Source organism: Chrysemys picta, chromosome 16, assembly GCF_011386835.1.
Source record: "Chrysemys picta bellii isolate R12L10 chromosome 16, ASM1138683v2, whole genome shotgun sequence".
NCBI lineage: Eukaryota > Metazoa > Chordata > Testudines > Emydidae > Chrysemys > Chrysemys picta.
This window is the reverse complement of record NC_088806.1, coordinates 23262568-23280177: the sequence shown is the minus strand read 5'-3', so window position 1 is coordinate 23280177 and position 17610 is coordinate 23262568. Positions and strand designations below refer to the sequence as shown.

Here is a 17610-nt window from a genome sequence, read left to right as displayed (position 1 = left end):
TTAACGTTACTGCATGCGGCGGCATCTTTTCCTCTCTTCACTCTGTCTTTTTCCAGCCTTGCAAAAAGACACCTCGTGGGCCCTTTTCTTCAACTGTGACTTCTTGATGCTTCTGTAATATCACCACATCGAATAATAATAATAATCAAGTTCCACTGCTTCCTTCAGTGCCAGAGAGTGATTACCTAGGGATATTGGCTCGCCTGATGCTGATCCGGGTGGACAAAACCATCCAGGTGTGCATGGTCCATCAGGACTCGTCAAGCCTGATTTGGAGCAGACTTTTCCAGGGGGACACAGCTGGCACTTGGAGGCATCCCTCGTGTTTAAGTCCTCACTGTAGGTTCCTGGTGGACAGGGATACTGTGTGGCAAACTCCGTATTCCTTGGGCAGTAATGTCCTAGGAGGGAGACGACAGTTTTCCTAACAGTTAAGAGATGCTTGCAATGTCTCAAATTGTTGGCAAGGGTGCTGGGGTGCCCTCTCCATCAATTTTACCAAAAGAACTGATCCCAGGATATGTCAATCAGTCCATGGTGTGACTCATCAGTATTATACAGGACCTCCAGCCAAGGTGGAAGCATTCAGTGAAGCCGACAGTGCTTTACCTTAGTGCTGAACCTTACAAAGAGCTGCTAGTGCCCTTATGACACTGTTCCCCACATTCCCAATGATGTAACTGCAGACACACTCACCTGCGGGACAGTCCGTGTAATTGCTGGAACCAACCTTACAGTAAAAGCCTTCTGGGCACTCCAAACACTGCACCATGCCCCAGAATGGGCTGTAGCTCCCTGCAGGGCATGGCTGTGCTCCGCTGCTCCCCACTGTGCAGTAGTGTCCTGGGGGACATGGCCCCCCACTGCTTGTGGTCTGTGAAGACAAAGTGCCGTTGTTACAGAAGATGCTCCCACTAATCTCACTGTGGCCCAGAGATCCTCAAATGTCTTTAGTCTCCTAACTTCCACTGATTTCAATGGAAGTTAAGATACTAAATATCTGTGTGGATCTGGGCCTAGCTGCAACCTCAGAAGAAATGTATCTTGCAGCAGGAATACATCAAATCCTAATGGGGAAGACTGACAGAGCGATGGAAAATGCTTTGTTCATCATTCACCTCTGGCCAATCCGTCCTGCTGTAATCCCATCATAGCTCACAAAATGAGCAGGGGAGGTGCTTGGGAAGCTGCTAAGGACAACTCAGGTTTACTGTAGGAAGTGTTGCTGGTAATTTGGTAGGTAGTCCTGCCTGTCTTTCAGAGTCAGCCTGGTGCTGTGCTGCTGGGGTGGGGGAAAGGTACTGAGGCATGAAAACAAGATTCTGAGCCCCTGCAGTCTTTAAGTTCACAAGGTATTTTGTGTAAGAGCCATATCAATAGATCCAGTGTCCTGGCCACATTCGCATTCTGTGGACCTCTGTAATGCCAGTTGGAAATGGCATTCCTTTTCACTTATTCTCACGTTGTGTAGTGTTGCTGTGTGCTGGTAAGAGGGTCATGAATTCCACCCCAGAGGAGGATATATGTCAGCATTGGGTGAATAACCGCTGTGTATAGTTTGCAATGTTCTGGGATTCTTGGGGATGAAAAGTAAAATTTTTATTCACTCATCTCTGTCCACTCATCATAAGAGGACAAATGGGAGTGAGGCAGCATGGATATGAAAAGGCTGAACTATTACGGACATGTTTTACACCTAGAACAGAGAGGAGATTCGGTATGTTTGGTGTCTCTAGACTCCTTCAGCCTTAACAAATTAGATGTATATGTCAGGGAAAGGAAGTTATGCAAACAGTCTCAAAAATCTAGAGAGAAATTTGTCTGGGATAGAATTGTTCCCCTCACACAATAGCTTTTGGGCATGGTACTTATGGTGAGGCTGACGGAACAAGAGGTCGATGGCAAGGACAAATCAAGGGGAGAGGGTTTCATGTATGGATTGCAAATATGGATGTCTGATGCCCCCTGCAGGCAATGGGTGGTGGGACTTATATGGCAGGAAGAGAACTATATAGACCTCGGGTAGGCAACCTATGGCGCGCGTGCCGAAAGCGGCACGCAAGCTGATTTTCAGTGGCACTCACACTGCCCGGGTCCTGGTCACCAGTCCAGGGGGCTCTGCATTTTAATTGAATTTTAAATGAAGCTTCTTAAACATTTTAAAAACCTTAAAGTGGGCTGTAGTCCATGAAAGCTTATGCTCTAATAAATTTGTTAGTCTCTAAGGTGCCACAAGTACTCCTGTTCTTCTTTTTACATACAACAATAGTTTAGTTATATATTATAGACATAGAAAGAGACCTTCTAAAAACATTAAAATGTATTACTGGCACGCGAAACCTTAAATTAGAGTGAATAAATGAAGACTCAGCACACCACTTCTGAAAGGTTGCCGACCCCTGTGTAGACATTTGGTTCTCTACATCCACAAATTCTGGGTTTCACAATGTTTATAACCCGGACACAGCTTACTATGGAAGGTCTAGGAGAAACAGCTCCTCTGGTGCAAAAGAACCCAGCTTCACAGACACCAGCAGGAGATATGAGTCCAGTTCCATTGCAGAAATACCCTGAAAGAGAGAGGAGGTATGAGAGCACGTCTATGGCGTTGGGCTGACAGACTGATGGACAGCAGCAGGTGAAAACTGAAGAGTAAACCATAAAAAGCAAGAGGTCTGGCTATACCCACATCCATGTTAAAGGAGATGTTTCCATTCAGAATAGCTTTAACACAGAACATACCTAACATGCCTAGAGAGACAGCATGCATTGCACCACCAACACACTCCAACCCAAACCATCCTGAGGGGTGAAAGAGAGAGTCAGCCTCTGACACTGCAAAACACCGGAAAGACCTTCTCCTGGGGTGAGAAAGTGGGAGACTTTATCCTCTCTGTGATCCTTTTTACCTACGTACCCCTGAAAGAGCAGTCACCCACTGTTACATGCTTTAATGAGGCCCAGTTTCTCAGAGGGCTTCATGAATGGTATAGTCTGGTTAGAACCTCCTTGATCCATCTCTCATTACTGTACCTGCGTCACAGAGGAGGCAGTCTCCCAGCTCAGTATTCCGGGTAGAATTGCTATAATAACCAAGAGGGCACGGCTGTGGAAGAGCAGATCCCTTAGGGCAGTAATTTCCCACCGGGCATATGTTCCCCACCAGACCGCTGCTAGGTGTTGGGGTGGCAATCCCTGCACTGCAGTAATATCCAGCTGAACAAGGCCCTGTGACACGTGACTGTCCTGCTAATGCACAGTAATGACCTGAAAGAGCAGTGCATTGGAATCAGTATTAGCAAATGGTAACAGGAGGGTATTTAAAAGAAAGGGTTGGATATTTATACGAATAAGAAAACCAACTGCATTAAAGTGAGGTTCAAAAGCTTTAAGGGATATCAGCTTTCATGACTCAGGCTATAAATCAGTCAGCAGATGAGGTCCGGTGATCAGCAGACTAACTAAATTGTAAATTCCCTTTGACATTTTCGAGGCGTGTAAAGCACCAGGCACATATATACTGCTGTGTAAATGGATTATAAATTAATGACAAAGTTCCCCCTTCCATATATTAGCATTGTACATAAAGGTCCACCATTGGGCAAAAGGGTAATGCCTCCCTCTGAAGTATTTGGCATAGGTCACTATCAGAGACAAGACATCAGAGTAAATGGACCATTGGGTCTTTCCTAGGCTGGTCATTTTTAAGGGGGTGGCTTCCCCAAACTCAGCTCAGTTCTCCATGCAGCTACGTGTGGCTCTGTCTCAAACTTCAACAAGTGATCTAATGGCAAAGAGCTTCATAACCCATTATCAATCCCCTGAGCCACTCAAACCACTGCTGAAGTTCAAGCATTTTTGAAACTCACTTGCACACATTGTCCCTATGCCATTCAGGGTGATGTTGACTAGAATCCTACCTGGATCACAAGGGATACAGTGAGAAACATGACTGCTGCCGATCTGTGGGTTGTAAGTCCCCCTGGGGCATGGGTATTGAGTCGCTGAAGCTGTACCAGGGGGGCAGTAATGACCGGCTGGACATTCACTCCCAGCAAGAGAAGAAGAATTCTTAGGACAAAAGAACCTGCACCCATCAGAGGAAAGAGCAGAAAGAGGAAAGTTAAAACTCTCAGGCCAACACTTCATCCATACGCACACTGATGACTCTGTGAAGTGAATGGCTTGTCTGTGTGCATGCCGCACTGTACTGGATGGGTAATATATCAGACCTGCTCATGTATATAAATACCTTCTCTTAAGTGTTTCCTCATGCTGAATGCATGAAGTGAACTGACTACGATGGCATAATTGCCAAAGGCATAGGAACATAATAGTCTTCACTTCAGCCATACTACACTAGGGCTGTGATTTCATCAGGTCCTAGATGTTAAGCAAGGCCAAACCTGGTCAGTACTTGGATGGGAGTCCTCCAAGGACAAGCCAGGTGCAGCAAGAAGTGGTATGGGCGGTACTCTGGGACAGGAATAGACCAATACCCCAGCATGGTGCTAGCAGACACTGTTTATTGGAAGAAACATGACAGCGAAGTCCTTTATCACCTAGGGCCATGGCCTTTTCAACTGTTTTTTTTTTTTTGGCACAACCATTGGTGGTACTGGTGGTTTTCTAGCCAGCAGCCAGTTTCAGTTACCTTCTGCTCTAAATCCCACCCCTGTATGGGAAATTAGCTCACCTAATTTCCAGTGCTAATCATTTATGTAGTGTTGCTAGGCAGCTGTTACAGTTGCTGTGCTCCTTTTCAGAGATGGGTGCACTTCAGTGGGAGGGGAAGTCATTCTTGTCTGCCACATATTGTACTGCTGAAAGGTGGCTGGGAACCATAATTACGGCAATGGTTCTTTATTTATACTGCACACAGTAATGAGCACTCTCTCATTCTTACCCTCTAGCACAGAGAAGGCAGCTGGCTTGCCTTTGTAGAGGGTTATATGACCCCGCTGGACAAGCCAGTGGAATGGATGTGCCCCTGGGGCAAAAATGTCCTGAAAGAGAAAGAATAAGGCGGAATCAGCAGACTCTTTCAAGGTCAGGACTAGGGGGTAAATTCTACCCAGGACTTACCATATCCTGAAACAGGCAATGCACAAACCCTCAGGCTTTGAGAAACTCTATGAGTAGTGATGTCTCAGAGCTCCTTGCAGCCTGCTAGGAGTTCTCTTCTTGACCTGCTGAACTCCCAGACTCTCCTGTGGAATTTGCTTGGATAATTCTTATTCAACAGGTTAATAACTATTCACTAGTTAGCTTGATATGAACCAAGAACGGCAAACAATCTACCTGCGGGACAGGGGCCTCCGGTCTTGTCTAGGATGGGAACACTGGCAATGGTGGACCCCACTGTGCAGTAGAACCCTTCTCCGCATTGCCCTGTAGGGGTCTGGAGGCCAGTGGCGTTGCAGTAATGTCCAGGTAGACAGGGGGAGCACTGGGTCTGTGAGAAATCAATGGGAACATCCACATTCTCACTTCCGGAGAGATAGGAAGGAATACTGCATAAAGGAATCTGGGGGTCATAGTGGATCACCAGTTAAATAGGAGTGCAACACTGCTGCAAAAAAAGCAAATATCATTCTGGAATGTATTACCAGGAGTGTTGTAAGCAAAACATGAGAAGTAATTCTTCCACTTTACTTCACGCTGATTAGGTCTCAACTGGAGTATCGTGTCCAGTTCTGGGCTCAACATTTCAGGAAAGATGTGGACAAACTGGAGAAAGTCCAGAGAAGAGCCCAAAAAGTGATTAAAGGTCTAGAAAAAATGACCTATGAGGGAAGATTGAAAAAAGCTGGGCTTGTTTAGTCCGGAGAAGAGAAGACTGAGAGGGGACATGATGACAGTTTTCAAGTACATAAAAGGTTGTTACTAGGAGGTGGGAGAAAAATTGTTCTCCTTAACCTCTGAGGATAGGACAAAAAGCAATGGGCTTAAATTGCAGCAAGGGCAGTTTAGGTTGGACATTAGGAAAAGCTTTCTAACTGTCAGAGTGGTTAAGCACTGGAATAAATTGCCCAGGGAGGTTGTGGAATCTCCATCATTAGAGATTTTAAGAGCAGGTTAGACAAACACCTGTCAGGGATGTTCTAGATAATACACAGTCCTGCCATGAATGCAGGGGACTAGACTAGATGACCTTTCATGTCCTATGCTTTATATGAATCCTGCCATTGCCACTGATTCACTGTGGGACCTCAGGCAAGTCATCTCATCTCGCTGAGCTTAAATTCCTCATCTATGCAATGGCAGTAACTTTCCCATCTCATAGGGATGCTGAGAGGCTCAGTAAAGTGCTTTGATAGCCACAGGCTCTAACTCTGGGATATTACTTTTTCAGTGTTCTTCTAAGGAAGGTTTCAGGTGATTATAAGCATTTAAACAGTCTTCACATGTCTGCTCAGGCAGAGAGGCGCTAGGCGGAGTTCAGCTCTCTAAGTGCACAAGCACCATTGTTACTTCACCCTGTGCATTTCCCTACCTCTGAGCTCAACTTGATCCTTGTGCTGAAGGTTCCCACAGGACAATGCTTGGGGACAGCAGTGCCCTTTGGACAGTAGTGGCCTGGAGGACAAGGGCCAGCCTGACCTGCAATCAACAAGTGAGAAAGGCATTCAGTTGATTAAAGGCTAGGGATGGAAATGAATATAAAAGGCATTCATTGCTCCTATAATAGCCATGGTCTATTCAAGCCAGCAGCAATTCATCTGTAGATTTCCCACAATTCCTTAATTCTCTCCCACATGGGACAAAGTTGAGCTATCATACAAGGTCATTGAGCCATTGTGACCTCATATCTAGAAAAGGTGAGTGGGAATCTGAACTTTGGGGTTCTGTTGCTAACTCAGGGAGTGAGTGTGATCTAATGATGAGACCAGGGGACTGAGAGGCAGGATACCTGTGCTCTATTCCTAAATCAGGTATAGAGCATCTAGTCGTTGGGGCTGGAAAACAGGACTTGGAACCCAGGAGTCCTGACCTTCAGTCTCTTCCTCTAACTATTGCTCTCTGCTACTGAGGATAGGCTAGATCAGCTGCTGAGTCATTTACTCACAATTCACACATCTGGGGTTCAAACAGCAAAAGGGGCTTTTGAATGGGGCCAGAAAGGGGAATTCTAAACAAGCGGCTGAACCAGGAGCCTGACAAGAACTAGGCCCAAGGGCTCGACTCTGAAGTGGGCATCACCACAGAGCCACTAGACTGAACACATACAAAAATCAACATTGTTTTAGCAAAGGAAAAAGACAGCACCTTGGAGCCTGGCCTCTGGGTTGGGCCTGTCTGATCTCTGTGCACAGTAGTAGCCTTCCCAGCACTCTCCAGTCACGTCTGTTGCATTATGGTACAGACAGAACTTCCCTCCATCACAAGCTCTGCACCCAGTGCTGCTCTCCAGCCCTCGCTCAGGGTTGTAGGTCCCTGGTGGACAAGGCTGCCAGTCAAGACCTGTTCCTTTGGGACAGAAGAAGCCTGAAAGGAGAGCACAGTCATATTTATGGGTGGGAGAGAGACCTAAAGATGACGAATCAGTAACTGAGATCTCAGCAATGGGATCCACATGGTTTTATAGACTCACTAGGGTCACTTGGGCTGAAATTGTTGGACTGAGCATGAAGCTGAAGAAACAGAAACAGGACCCTGGTTGATTTTTCATGGCTCAAGGTCTCTCCTGCATACAGGGGCTTAAAGAAAGTCTTTGGAAAGCACGGAACAAACTAGGCATTTAGTGAACGTACGACTCACCTTTAGGACAAAATTGTGGCATCTGAGGAGGGACACAGTATTTACCCTCTGGGCAGGTGTAGCACTCTTCTCCATGTGTCTGTGGCATGTAAGTGCCAGGGGAGCAGGGGATGGGATTCTTGGTTCCCAGGGGACAGGAGTGTCCCACGGGGCATGGAGCTCCTGAGACGCCATCAGTGGGTGTTGGTGTTCTGGCCCCCGCAATGCAGTAAAACCTGGAGTAGCAAGAACAGAAGCAAGAGCCATCAAACACCAACAACCTCAAGTCAAAGAAACAATCCCCCTAAGGACGCAGGTGGATAACTGACTGAGCAGTGAGCGTGAGGAATGCCGAGCGCTCAACACACAAGGCTGCTGGTTCCTCTTTATACCTAGGAAGGAGCATTTCTGCAGATCCCAAGCCCTGGGTTGACAACAAAGGCACACTGACTGCAGACAGCTGTTCCTACCCAGGGTCCAAGAGAGTGTGGTCCCTTCAAGTGAGGAGTTGTGGGTAATTCATGTCAGACCTGAGAATCAGAATCCAGGATGTCCTAGCTCACAGCCCTCAGCTCATTCCAAGAGATAGCTGCTGCTGTCCCTCATTATAGTTACAGAAGAGAAATGTGTGCCGTACTGTACCTACCCTGAGCTGCAGTGTCCTGATGGCACTACCAGTCCAGTGCTATTGCAGTAATGTCCTCCAGGACAAGGCTGGCATCCCCGCAGGTTCTTATTCCCTTCGTTGCTGGACCAGGTGCCATGTGGGCACAGAGATGGAGTGGGTGTTCCTGATTAGATAAAGTGCTTCAGAGTCTACTCAGTATCAACATGGGGAGAAGGCAGCAGACCACACAGAGGGGCATTGAAGTCAGAACGAACTGGTCATAAACATTCAGTTGGCTAAGCCTGACGCAGGAGCAGAGCGAGCCCAACGCAACTTTATCCCGCTGAAATTTACGAAGTGGCTATGGGATAGCATAGGAGTACAGGGTACAGAAAAGGTGAGAGGAAGCTGGCCCAGTTAGGGTGCTAGCCTGGGACTTGAGTTCAAGTCCCTGCTCTCCCACAAAGTTCCTGTGTGACCTTAGGCAAGTCACTTAGGGTCAGATTGAAGAGTTAGGTGCCTAAACACCTTTAAAAATCTGGGATTTAGCCTCTCTCTGTCTCAGTTCTCCATTTGTAAAATGGGGATAATAGCACTGCCCTACCTTACAGGTGATGATAAATACAATAAAGATTATGAGACATTCAGGTACTATGGTAATGGGGCCACATAAATACTAAGATCGTTGGATATAGCAGCTACTACAGTTCCAGACTCTCCGAGCCTAAGGCACTGTAGGGAGCAGTGCTGGGAGAGCTGGAATTCCAGTGTCTCTCTGCAGGAAACACTGCAGGGAAATTCCAGCTCATGCTTCACAGGAATTTAGAAGAATTATGTTTAATAAATCACTGTACCTGCAAGACAATAATGCCCAGGAGGACAAGGGAGCCCTGTTACTCCATCCATTGGGTCTCTTACTCGGGCACCTCCCTTACACCAGAATCCTTCAGAGCAGGCCCCTAGAAGGCAGGATACATATTTATACATATAATCAAAGCCAAATGAAAATAATGAGGATTTAAATATAAGTTCCAGGACACAGACACAAAGTGGAAGTCTGAGTTGGAGCAGTGATAACTTCCCCACCCTGACTTAAAGGGCCATCTCTAGGAATGAAAGGGGAGTGCAATCAGAGTGGTTTGTTCCATCCATAGCTGCTCTGCTGAGCCTGACAGCAAAGGATTTATTGTTACACCTGTCCATTAGGGTAAGGACTGAAACTATGAACTAATTTCAACTAGGCTACCAAACGGCTATGATCTTGGGCAGCTACAAGCCCTGGAGATATTCAAACAGGTATCCTAGAAGTTAAAGCGTCTGCATCTGAGTTCCATTCCCTCCAACCATTCAGGCTTGCAATTTTACTTAATGAAAGGAACCTTTCCTCCTTTTTAGAATAATCTGATCAGGAAGGGAAAGGATGGGCCACTTGTTCATTTCAGCCAAATATCCCAAGGCACTTTACAAAGTGGATCTTACCCAAATTTTAGAGATGGGAAAAATGAGGCACCAATAGGGGAATAACTTGATCAAACTCACAAAGGAAGTGATTGCCAGAGTAAGGAATAGAACCCAGGAGTCCTGACTCCTAGTCCTTTGTTCACCCCCCACTAGACACACAGAAAATGCTCAGACTGCCCAAGGATGAATGGCAACATACCTGTTGGGGCTGGGAGACCAGGAAACTCACAGTATTTTCCAAGTGGGCATCTCTGACATTCCTGGATACTCTTCAGCTTCTGCCTGGGACCAAAGGTACCTGAGGGACAGCTGTATTGAGTGCCCTGGTGTGTTCCGGGTGGGCAGTAAAAGCCCTGCGGGCATGGGTAAAGGGTGAAATCACTGACTGGCCCTTGGCTGCTGTCACAGTAATAACCTGAAGGGAAGGCAGAGGAAGAAAAACCAGTTTAGTTACTGGGAGATATTAGCTACTAAATGTCTACTCATTTACAGATGAGAACTCCAGCAGGCTCTCCTAGGAGTTCAAAAGCTTCCAATTGGTCATTCAAGGAAGAAATCTATTACTGATCTTTAATTATTATTGATCTCAATTACGCCACTGCTGGAACAGATAGACAGTTTTCCAACCACTGCATATTCAAAAGGGATGTCAGAAGCCAGTGGTCCCCAGAGCGTGGGTCGCTGGCCATCACAAGAGCATTTACTGATGTCCCCAAGAGAGCTAGCTGGTCACGTGGTGCTGGTTCCTCCTCCCTGGTTCCAGCTGCTACATCCCATTAAAAGAAGGTGAAAATACTCTGCACCTCTCCCTAATGTCGCTGTGTCATGTAAGCCAGGGTTGCCATTGCCACAGGGATGCTCATTGATTGCCAGTGGGAAGGGAAGTGGAGTGTGAATGGGGTGGACAGGCAGTGCGTGACACAGAAAATGCAGTGGGGCAGGAGGGGGACAGCACAAATGAATCACAATATTAAGGTGTGGCTCACACCACGAAAGCCCATGTCATAATCTATAAATTGCTGGGCTATGTTGCAGTGTCGATCCTCCCACAATTAATACGAGAAAAACTGCCCCCTTCTGTATGGCATATCAGACCGGCTCAAGAACGGGATTATATCACACACTAGCAGCTAAATAATGCTACACAATCTACATCATCAATATCTCTCCGATGTCTGTGAGTGTGCCACTCTCGAGGTGCTGCACCATAAACTAACACTACTACCTGAGGGGAATAGCTCATGGGTTCATGGCCCCATGTTGTGACTCTAGGCACCCCTGTAGTCACACCCTACATACTACAAAATATGCTGTGTGAGGTATCATTTGAAAACTAACACCACTCTGGTTATTAATATCACTGTAAAGTGTGTGTGTTAATGTTATCTGTGAAGTTATGAATTCCCTCTATATGATGTTACTAGAACATGTTTAAGGCCAGACAGCCTAGCCTAGGTAAAGGTGATAATCTGGTCTGTCCTAGACAAATGAATGTATGGGTTTACCTCAATGTACATATTAGAGTAAAAAAAAGCATCAAGCTAATCTGGGTGGGGAGGGGGGGGTATCCTGCTCCTGAACTTGAGAGACCGAAAATCGGCATGGCACTTGCACCACAGAGATACAGGACACTGAATCCCCATGAGGCCTTCATGACTTGTAAAACAAAGACTTTCCCTTTGGGGATATAAGGAACAGAGGGAGGCTCCATTTTTATCCTTCACTTTAGGAGACAAAGGAACCAAGTGATTTAATCTCTGTGATGGATTCTGGCCAGTAAAAGCTGGAAAGGAGACTGTGGGGGAGAGAAACCATCTTGAACAAAGACTGTAACTTGCTAGATTAAGTTGTTGTCTTTCAGATGTATGTTTTCACTTTTATTTGCTTGTAACCATTTCTACCTGTATCCCTGTTACTTGGTAGCACTTAACATGTTAGTAAATTTGTTTTACTTTTACTATAAACCAATTCAGTGCTGCATTTGAAGGGAAGGGTGTGTTTATTCCTATTAAATTAATAAAATGCAATTCACTGACTTTTAAAGGAGCAGCAAATTTAATAGCTTCTGTGAATGCACAGTGGTAGGGACTGTGCATTGCAGAGAAGTATCTCTGAGGAGCTTGGGGGCTGGAGTTCATGGGTTTTACCTGCTAGGTGAGGTTTGGGAGGACTTTACTGGTGAGGAAGACAGATTGGTGTGGCAGGGACCTGACACGCAGCCTAATCTCCAGCAAAGCTCATGCATGCTGAGGCATAGAGGTAACAGTGGCTCACAGCTCTGGGTATCCCCAGCAGTGTGTTACAATGTATCTAAAGTTTCAAAAGTACATAGCAAAAAAAATCTGATCTGCAAACTGTGATCTGTGAGCATCGTTACTTGAAGCAGCAGCAGAATCAAGCCATGTGTGGGGATCGCCCCATAGGGATGGGGGAAATCAGTTTAGATAAAGCCATAGTTTTTGCTCATATTCAGAATCAAACTTGAACCCAAATATTTTTTGTATAGGCTTTAGAAATGTGCTGCTAACTTTACCACTTCTGGTTTCATTTCTGAAGTGCCAATAGAGAGGCCCCTTCTAGTGGTATTTCCATCTAGGACCAGATGTTGAAAGCAGGTTAGAGGTGGATCAGGCCTACCAGGCAGCCCCCTAAATAGAAATCATGACACTGGAAGGTGGTGAGAAACCACAGGACCTTCCCCCACAAAGAGACTTGTGATCAGGTAAGGGACAGAGATCTCTCGGGGGAGGTGCACTGCATGGGGGCCAAGAGAGAAAGTCACATATACTGGGGAAAAGGGTTGACTATGATTCCAAATTCTTGGGTATTTGTCTGGACTGAAGCCGTTCTCTGAACCTCCTGTCTATATCGCCCATCGCTGAAAGGGAACCGCCTCTGGCTTTTCACCACTAACTTGGTGAGTAACACCCTTGCTTATACCAAGTTCCTGGCCAGTTCACACATGCCTACTCTCTGTTCCCTCTTCCCTTTGGGCTCTCACCCATCTGTGCCCTGGAATCACTCTTGCCCTGTACTGGATGCTGCGGTTTGCTCTCACGTGCCTTACCTTCCCAGCACTCTCCAGTGGGGGCACTGAGGCCAGAACCTTCACAATAAAATCCAGAAGGACAAAGCTGGCACTCAGAAACCATGCTCTGCCCTAGCAGGTTGGAAAAGGTACCAGGTGGGCAGAGTCTGGGCATTGTTGACCCTGCAGCTGAGAGAAGAAAAACAAAACATAACAAACTGACTATGAAACAGTCTAAAGGCTGCTGCCTTCAGGAAACAAGGACTGAAGGAGCCCAGACTGACACAGAAATAATAGAGTCAATCTCTTATAAAGCACTTTTCAGCCATAGGTCTTGAAGTGCTTTACAAAGGAGGTTCAGCATCACTAGCCCCATTTTACAGATGGGCAATCTGAGTCAGAGAGGGGAAGGGACTTGCTCAAGGCCACACAGCAGAAGAGCCAGGACTAGAACCCAAGTCTCTGACTACCAGGCTGTGCTCTATCCACCAGTCCACTCTGCCTTTCAATATTTTGTTGCAAAATCACTGATCAGCAGGCCAAGCATTCTGTGGCTAGGACTCCTCTCTCCCCCCCCGCCCCCCCGGCTCAGGGCATCCCAGATACTCACTGCAGTAGGTGCCCGGGGGGCAGATATTCCCAGTAGCACCATCAGTTGGTTTAGAGCTGGCTGCTCCTCCTGTGCAATAAAACCCAGCGGCACATTTCCCGCTGGGTTCAGACAGACCTGGGGGATGGAAAGGACAAAGGGACTCAACCTGAGGCAAAACACTGCGACAGTGGGGTGGAAGCAGCAGGATCTCATGGGTGAACAGCCGGCAAGGCAGCAGGCTCCAATCTTCCCAAGGGGGGAGCATCTGAAGAGATAGCTGAGCCCCATTCTCATCCAAGAGCTCTGGCTGATCCCCAGGGCTCAACAAGTCATAAGCAGCTTTGTGCCCCTGAAAAGTATTAAGCTAATAACAGCTTATGTTAAACACACCAAAATGGTATTGAAAGAACAATTAAAGCAGCAGGGAATAAATGAACCAAAGGCTGTGATAGCCGTATCTCCAGCCCCAATGGAAGTAGAGAATGAAATGAGTCTGATGGGACACCCTGACCTTTTAGAGCCAAGAGGTTTGGACAGTTCGGCTTAGCTTCAGGACACTTTCAAGTGTTTATCCAGACAAAACCTTATGAGATTTGAACGTTGCTGGCTATAACCACCAGGAGGCTCAGTGACTCACTCAAGGTCACACAGTGACCTATGGCAGAGTCAGGAATAGACCGTAGGTCCCCAGGCTCGCTAAAGGGAACTCGGTTTAAGTACAGTGGCTGGAGGCAGGGACAAAGAGACAAATATTTGCACCAAAATTCTCTCCTTCAAACTGCCCCTGACAGCTCAACCCCAATTTGCATGGCTGTATCCTCACCTGACGCATGGCAGTAAAACCCCGGAGGGCAGGGAATGGGCTCAAGGCTGCCCTCAGGGCAGTAGAACCCAGCCATGCACTTCCCTCCGGTGGCAGTGGCTGGACACAGGCAGTTGGCATTGGTGTAATTATCCAGGTCGAAGGGCTGTGCGGTCCATGCAGCCGATACACAGAACCAGCCTGAGCAATGAACACACAAACAACGTGGCTGAGAAAATAGCAGCAGCAGCGGAGCCCCAAAAGTTACCATGGATAAACAGGGTGTATGGTACACCACCTTGGTACAATAGTGAATCCCACTGTGCACGCAACAGGCCAATGGTGCCAGGGTGTAACACCACCATGGTATAATAGTGAATATGTTGTGCATGTGACAGGCTGATGGTGCAACAGCGTAACACCAGCATGGTATAAAGATAAATACAACATGCATGTAATAGTGTAATGGTGCAACCATGTACCACCACCATGGCATATAATGATAAAATCTATAACAACCCCAAGATCAGTCCTTCATTGCCTGGACTAGCAGTGATTGGGAAGGCTGCGGAGAGAGTTGCTCTTAGTCTCTTGAGTGGGAAGGAACAATACCATCCAGGCACTTCAGGTGGCTTCACAGAGAGACTCTAGAAGGCACCACGTCTGGCCCATTTAGGCAAGGACCAGCCAAACAATCTTCAGGCCTTACTAAGAGGAGACCATTCTCTGTGCCCAGGATGCACATGGTGCTGCTCCTGCTGGACTAAACTCCAAGGCCTGAATTCTCATTTGCATTGAGGATGGAGTGCTGTAAAGAGCACTTCACATAAAGGAGGATCAGGTCTTTAAAGCCTACATGAGTTACAGTGCAAGTGCCCCTGTGTACAGAGACAGAAGAGCCATCTCAGGGCAAGGGCAATGTGCACACGTGCTGGCACACTTGTTTCCATCTGCACATACAGGCAGGGCATATGAGCTAGCTAGGAACCTCATAGGACCCCTCCACCCTTCGGAACGTGCGGCCAAACTGACCTGGACTCACCTGCATCACACTTCCCTGACACGGCTGTTAAATTCTCCTTCCCACAGTAGTGCCCTGGGGGGCAGGGCAGGCAGCTATCCAGGCTCTGGGTCATGGGGTCAGGGTTATAATAACCCCGGGGGCAAGGAAACTCAGTGGCAAACCTTGTTGCTTAGAAATGAAGAGAGAGAGAGAGAGAGAGAGAGAGAGAGAGAGAGAGAGAACTTTTCCTGGTATTCATAAGACATAAATACAATTCCTGCTATAAGCTCTTACATTATAATTGAACACTGCCCCTGCTGGTGTGTCTCAGCTCGCCCTGCATATGGGGTAGCTCAGACGGCAAGGCCCAGTCAGTCTCTGGACTCTGCTGACATTGCAGATAAGGGGGATTCAAGCTAGTTGTGTTCATGACTTGTGTGATCCAGATACTTGTTCACAAAGAACTGGACTGAGACCAACTAGCTCATTTCTCAGAAGCTACTGTTGCATTTAGAACGTGAATATTTCAATCTGGCTAATGGCATGCTTAGGACTCCAACCCCGTGTCCCAGGGGTTTCTCACCTTTGGGGCAGTAGAAGCCAGGTGGGCAGGGGTAGGCATGGTAGCTGGTGGTGTTTTCAGGGCAGTAGTAGCCAGCTGCACAAGGCGAACATGCAGCTTGTCTGGTCAGGTTGTTATAAGTTCCTGCAAGGCAGGGAAGGGGATAGCCGGTCCCTTCTGGACAGAAGTGGCTCACAGGGCAAGGGCCTCCTTTGTGCCATATGTCTGTGAGGAAGAAAGTGAAAAGCAGTGGGAACAAAGGCAAGAGATTGCACCCAGACACTGGATGTTTCTCTCTTGTTGTCGCCATTGTGATCCCACAAGGGAGATCGAGAGGAGGCAGTGCCGGGTTAGAAAATTACCAGACACCACTCTCCAGGGTATCTGAGCTTTGGGAACGATCAATGCAGCATGCACAGAGTCCTTCCTTACAATGTACTTCACAGGCAAGACTGAGCCAAGTCTTACCCAACATTCAGCCTCCCTACATTTTTCCATGAAAACATTTTCATGCATTAGCCTCGCTTGAACCAGCTTTGGAGAACGCGGAAGGAGATGGAACAGCCATCGGGGGAGTTCAGGTTCTGGGCCTAGGAAATTATTTCTCCTCAGAGAGCATGGAGTACAAAGGCAAAGATGGGGGGAGAGTGGGAAACCTCCAGTACTGATGGGAGCCTGTAACTTCACTCTGCTGCAGTGCCCAACATACGCAGCTATTGGGATAGTGTAGACCAATGGAATGTGCTTCCCATTTCACATGTGCATGGTTTGTTTCAAATACTCTTCCCTAGAGGGCAATGGGCATGGCTTATGTGAGAGCCTGGCCAAAGATATATAAGGGTATTAAGTAGACAAGTGGAACAAGCCTAGTTCATCTGCTGATGGGAGGGATCCGGCAGCTGAGTGGGCTGCAGACAATAGACAATAGCTATTAGGGAGATGCGGGGGATGAAGTCAGCAAGTGAGGGAGAGATTAGAGGGGTGGGAGAGTCCTGGGAAATCAGGTCCTATTCCCCTAGGTATGTTTAGATCCAGTGTGGCCAGGTGGCAATGCTTTCGGCAAAGTCAAATGCCCGACAGTGAACGCCGTAGGCAGGTGAAGGCACCGCTTACAATGAACCACCCTGGCTTAAGGTTTATCGTACCTTCACCCAGCGACATCCTCACCTGCTGGGGAGGAGGAGGAGGCTCCAGCGAGGCAGTAGTAGCCAGCAGAGCAGGATCCCGAGGGAGCGGCGAGACCGGTTGAGCTGCAGTAATAGCCAGGCGGACACACAGTGCAGCTTGACTCCAGCCAGAGGTAGCGTCTGGGGAGACAATTGTGGCATAGCTGGGAAAGAGGGCAGCTAAGGCCAATGTACTCCATTTGCCACCAATACCTAGCATCGTGTGCTGTGATAAATACTCCTCTTTACAGGAGCCACTTTGCTCTTTATATCGATCTAGGGACAAAAATCACACTTCTCCGATCCAGAAACCACAACATGATACAGCTCCACCGCTTCTGTACCAACGCCACAGTCCCACAATCTACCCTCCGATATCACAAATCACATCACTGCCCACCGCTCAGCATCCAGTACATTTGTCCGTTCATTTTCCCATTCACGTGCTGTTCCCAGTGTGGTTCGGTCCTTTCCCTGTGTTTCATTCCGTCCCGTCTCGCAGCTATACTATCCATGTGCTGGCACCAGCACTGCCAACAAGCTTCAACTCATGGGGGATTGAAGGGAGCCTGAGGCTTATATAGTCAATACAAAGGCACCTGCATGGTGAACCATTCAGCACTGCACTCTGCTGCTTAAAGAGTAAGTA

General features: G+C 47.4%; 3 long non-coding RNA genes across 3 annotated transcripts; all 3 read right to left on the bottom strand.

The window, feature by feature from the left end:
* Positions 1–84: 84 nt before the first annotated feature.
* Positions 85–2569, bottom strand: LOC112059043 (uncharacterized). The gene is made up of 3 exons (XR_006174872.2): positions 2473–2569; positions 697–874; positions 85–401 (listed from the first exon to the last, which is right to left on the bottom strand). It is a non-coding gene; the product is annotated as an uncharacterized LOC112059043 (long non-coding RNA).
* A 3927-nt stretch (positions 2570–6496) lies between these two features.
* On the bottom strand, positions 6497–13016 carry LOC135975910 (uncharacterized). The gene is made up of 4 exons (XR_010593114.1): positions 12876–13016; positions 7762–10223; positions 7270–7488; positions 6497–6603 (listed from the first exon to the last, which is right to left on the bottom strand). It is a non-coding gene; the product is annotated as an uncharacterized LOC135975910 (long non-coding RNA).
* A 427-nt stretch (positions 13017–13443) lies between these two features.
* On the bottom strand, positions 13444–16006 carry LOC135975912 (uncharacterized). The gene is made up of 4 exons (XR_010593116.1): positions 15817–16006; positions 15273–15422; positions 14252–14431; positions 13444–13563 (listed from the first exon to the last, which is right to left on the bottom strand). It is a non-coding gene; the product is annotated as an uncharacterized LOC135975912 (long non-coding RNA).
* Positions 16007–17610: the final 1604 nt, after the last annotated feature.